Below are 5,683 nucleotides of genomic sequence, written 5' to 3' on the forward strand. Positions count from 1 at the left end.
TAAATGTTCCTGGTAAAAGGGGTATGATTTACTAGTAAAATAAAAATAAAAAAAGGCCCAAATTTACACTTGAAACAACCAGAACCATATTACACAATTCATGTTAAAACATGCTGAAAACCATAGGCGTAGGAACCGGGGGGGATGGGTGGGACATGTCCCACCCAATATTAGAAACAGGTGGATTTGTCCCCCCCAAAAATGATATCAGTTCGCTCAGGTCAGCTGTACTATTAATGAGGAGACAGACCGGACCAATCACGGAGCCGGTTCAGGTATTAAGTCACGCCTCTCAGTAGAAACAGCCAATCAGCTTGCTGGTTTTGCGGCGCGCGGAGCAGAGGCAGTTTGCTGTTGGGGAAGCCCCGCCCCCTCGCTGTGAGATTTAGCAGCGGGATCGGGACGCAGCCGCTTCAGCTGATTTTAAAACAGATATGGATATACGGAGATTTTTCTAAAAGAAAGGTAACGATAGGCTAACCACTTCAACTGTGATGATATGTTTCTGATAGCTGGTTAAAAATACACGTCTCTGAAGCAGCACACAGTTTAAACCCACTGTGATTAATAAACTGCAGCTGTGTTAGTGTGTAAGCTTATCTTTGGAATTAGCTAGATTGGGAGTCAGGGTTAAAGGAAAAAAATAAAATATATATGTAATGTTTCCCTGTACCTGATCAGCTAATCACTTTAATTTTCAAACTGTTTATTCATTTAGGATTACAGGACTTACTGTGAGCTATAATGAACGAAAATTGATTTAACTAACTAGTTATCTAGAAGCTGGATGTAGATGATCGCCAGAATTTCGTACAGTACTTTAAGTTGGTAGTTTAAAGCAGTTACTTAACCCCGATCACTGCCCTAAACTAGTGTTTTCCACCTGATCAGCTAATAAACAGTCATTTACTGAGTTTACCTGTTAAAATCCTTTAGCCCCCTATGGAGCCTAAATTAATCATGTATATCCACCAGAGGAAGCTCTAGAATATGCAGAACAGTTTTAATATGCAGTAGAACAGTGGTTCCCAACCTTTTTCTTCAGGGACCCATATTTTTACCATTGTAAGCTTTGGTGACCCAACATAGGTTGGGTCGCGACCCATAGGTTGGGAACCACTGCAGTAGAATATGTAAGAACTGGGTTGAGAAACACTGCTGTAACGTGACTTCTGTTCATTTGTATTTTACAGTAAGACCACATATCCTGACGTTTATAAAAGTCTCTATGAAACGTAAAGTTACATTTTTTTACATAAAAGGACACCATCTTAAGAAGAGCTCTCAGTAGAAAAAAATAAAAGTGCAGGAGAAAATGTAAATATACAACAGAATTGACATGCCAATACATAATAATAATAATAATAATAATAATAATAATAATAACAATAATAATAATCTGTTATATTATTTTAAATATTAGGTGATAACTCAGACATTGCTTGCATAATTTTTCTAACAACAGTAGCTGTAATGTGGAGTAACATGTTTAGGTTGTAAAATCACCTTATAATAATAATTTACTTTTAATTAAAAGTAATTTCCACAAATGTTGTTCTAGGAAACTATTGGGTGGGCTTGGGTTCATATTGGCAAATGTGTCCCCCCCAATATCAAGCCCGCTCCTACGCCCTTGCTGAAAACAACAGCAACAAACAGAAAAGAGCATTTACTAAAATTATAACAGAATGTCTTTGCAGTTCTGGTGATTTCCACCTCCAGGCAGTGGTGACCGATACTAAAGTTGCTTAGTGGTGGTTAAGTAGTTGCTGTGGTGCCCCTTGTGGTTGGTTTGGTGTATTTTTTTTATCCATCCATCCACACCACACACCATTTTTTATCCACAGCACACACATGCATATGAGGGTGTGGGGGTGGACCAGTGCCCATCTGCTGAGTGGACATGAGTGTGAACCCAGATTTACACACTTACAGTCTCACCAATTTCTGTTCTTATGACCAGATATGTTTGAAAATAAGTTTAAAAATGTATTTTGCTGATTCACAACTATGGTTCAAGAAAGCAAGTTTTGTTTTTTTCTATCACACAAGAAAATAGCCATGTTTAACTAAACGTCCTCATGTTCCAATTTTTTGTCCTTAATTCACCCTATTTTGTCACCTAACATTAGGACAGATCTTTGAACAGATTTTCTGTAGGGGTTATTGACATAAGCTCACAACTTTTAACTGAAAAATGAAAACATTTTATTTATTTTAACTTCAGTCAGATAAAGCATTGAGGGTCAGTTTTTCTCTGACAGGAATTAAACCTAGATTTCCCATTAAAATGAAAATATTGTCTACTGTCCCATTGTGCTATTGAGCACATGTCACACATGTCACACAAGTTTTAGCAAATACATTTTTAGTAGCACAAAATAAAAGAAATAAAATTACAGGTTAGATTTTACTAGCAAATTAAGGACATAGGCCCAAGATTACACTTAATAAAACTAACCATAACCATATTACACAATTCTTTAAACATACTGAAAAACAGTGGCGGACGCTGGTCTTTCAAGGAGGGGAAGCTTAATTTCGGCCTACATCTTAACATATGTAGTTTTATTTATACAAAAATTCTACTCTCCCTGAGATGTTTTTTTTTTTTTGCAAACAAAAGGCATTATTTTCAAGTTTTCACTACAAAAAGGTACCCATTGAACAATTACATACAAAAAGACGCTATGACATGAATAAACATAAAATGATCAGTAAAAAAAACATCACGCAAAATCTTTAAAGTTGGTAAAGGAAAAAATGCAGGTAAATTTAGTTCCTTTTTGACAGTTTTAATTTCCTTGAATAATCCCTTTATTAATTAAAATTATTTAAATTATTTTTAATGATAACACAATATTAGTCGTTTTTATCAAAGAAAATGCCGCTATAAGGATTAGGAAAGTCTCAGGTTCAACTCAGAACAGAATGAAAATGCTCCCATCACCAATTTTTACACTAAAAGATCGCTGATTCGCTCATTTCGCTGTCAATCAAAAAGGGACTCCGCCTCAGACAGATCATCCAATCATTATGCAGAAGCTGAGCGTCCGGGCCAGCCGAGGCCAGCCCACTACTCCATAGACCCCCAGAGACGCTGAGCGTCCGATGGGCGGGACAAAGCCGAGCATTTACCCAATGACTCGTCTCGTTTCGCCGCGCGCTTTGCTCCGTTATTGAAGTCTGTGGACGCTCAGAGTCCGCACTGTTTAAAGCAGCGCTGTGAAGCTACGGGAATGAGTGAGAGGAAAGCCGCGGCGTTACCAGTGATAAGAAGCTGATTCTGAACTAAGTTCAGCGCGGTGTAGCGCATATTTAATCAGTGACATGTACACACAACAGTATATATTTAATCACTTATTTTTTTACATTTTAGGGGAAGCTGAGCTTCCCTTGCAGTCTTAGAGCAATTGCCACTGCTGAAAAACAACAATAACAAATAGAAAAGAGCATTTACTGAAAGTATAACAGACTGTCTGTGCAGCTCTGGTGATTTCCACCTCCAGGCTTTGGTGACCCATGCTAAAGTTGTTTAGTGGTGGTTAAGTAGTTGCTGTGGTGCCCCTTGTGGTTGGTTTAGTTTAAATTTCTATCCATCCATCCACACCCCACACCATTTTTTATCCACAGTACACACATGCAGACATGTTTGGCCATGTGTACATAAGTTTAAAAATTGATTTTGCTGATTCATAACTATGGTTAAAAAAACAGTTTAGTTTTTTTCTTTTACACAATAAAATAACCATGTTTAACTAAACGTCCTTATGTTCCAATTATCCTTAAAAAAAGGACAGATCTTTAATGAAATAAATATTTAAATATGAAAACATTTTAATAATTTTAACTTCAGTCAGATGAAGCATTGAGGGTCAGTTTGTCTCTGACAGGAATTATACATAAATTTCTAGATTTTTATATTGTCTACTGTCCCTTTGTGCTATTGAGCACATACCACTGTGCCAAGTTATATTAATAATCTTATTAGTAGCACAATTTTTTACTAGCAAATTAAGGACATAGGCCCAAGATTACAATTAATAAAGCTTACCATAACCATATTACACAATTCTTTAAACATAACATACTGAAAAACAACAATTACAAATAGAAAAGAGAATTTACTGAAAGTATAATAGAATGTCTGTGCAGCTCCACGTCCAGGCAGTGGTGACTGATATGAAGTTGAGGTTAGGTGGTGATAAGCAGTTGCTGTGGTGCCCCTTGTGGTTGGGTGCGTTTTCTTGATCATCTGCAAAAAGGAACCACAAACATTTGCACCCTATTCACTCCTATAGAAAATAAATGTAATTATCATCACTCTCACAATCAGACTGAATAATCCTGAAATTAATCAGGGTCAGTATCTCAAAAACAGCAGAAAATGATATGCTTTTATTTTATATCTTTATATCTAAGTATTTATATAAACACCCAGATGTAATATATTGTTATTTTGTGATATACAGACTGCACTGTGACAAAAAGCAAAATTAACAAGAATACACTGCAAAAATACACTGGGAAAAAGACAAAATATATTAAAAGCAAAAATATTCTGCCAATGGGGTAAGCAATTTAGCTTATTAAGATTTCTTTAAAATATAGTTAAGTATCATGTAAAAATCAAATGTTTTGGCTTAAATTTGGATTTTTTTTGCTTTATTAGTCATTATTCCTAAAATAAGCACAATCATTTTACACTTACAATTCTTAGTAAGACAAAAATTGTTATTGGATAAATATAAGATTTACAGCCTTGAAATTTCATGTAAAGGTTTTTTTTGCAGTGTAATTGTCTTGAAACGATTTTTAAATTTTTGTCTGTAGTGGCAAATTATATATATATATATATATATATATATATATATATATATATATATATATATATATATATATATATATATATTGTGTTCACCGTCAAAACTGCACAGTAATATTGTATTAGTACATAAAAGAAACAGGAGTAAAATTACATTGTAAGCTTAACCATATTATAAAATGAATGTATAAAACGTTTAAGGAATGAGAGTTACAACTAAAACAAGTGAATTTCCATATAGAATAGCAACAAATTGTGCAGCTCAAGTGATTCCAACTTTGCTGTGGCTGTGGGGCCCCTTGTGGTTGGTTTGGTGTATTTTTTTTATCCATCCACAGCACACACATGCATGTGGGGGTGGACCAGTGTCCATCTGCTGAATGGACATGAGTGGAAACCTAGATTTACACATTTACATTCTCACCCATTTCTGTTCTTATGACCAGACATGTTTGACCATGTGTAAAAATGTTTAATAGCCCCCACAAAAAAAAAAAAAAAACAACAACAAAAAAACCCAAATGCTTAATATTTCAATTTGGTTGCCACAAAGCTTTTCAGCTTTTAGCAAATTTCAGTGGGTCAAAATGTAGTTGGCACAATGGCAAACCTTTCAAATGATCTTTCAAGCTAGAGTTTTTTTTTTAAATTGGCAGGTAAAGAGGTTTAAACAATGGAAGAGATACATAGTGAGAGTTGATGAGACCCTGTTATTTTTTTACATGCACATCTACTGATGACCAACAGAGGGCAGCACGTCTCCAATTTATAGCATTAGCCAGTAAACCACTCAATAAAAAACATACTATGGCCAGCATGTGGCTTTAAAACCAAAGACGGAAAAACAGGACACACGTG

This window comes from Astyanax mexicanus, chromosome 2, assembly GCF_023375975.1.
Source record: "Astyanax mexicanus isolate ESR-SI-001 chromosome 2, AstMex3_surface, whole genome shotgun sequence".
Taxonomy (NCBI): Eukaryota; Metazoa; Chordata; class Actinopteri; order Characiformes; family Acestrorhamphidae; genus Astyanax; species Astyanax mexicanus.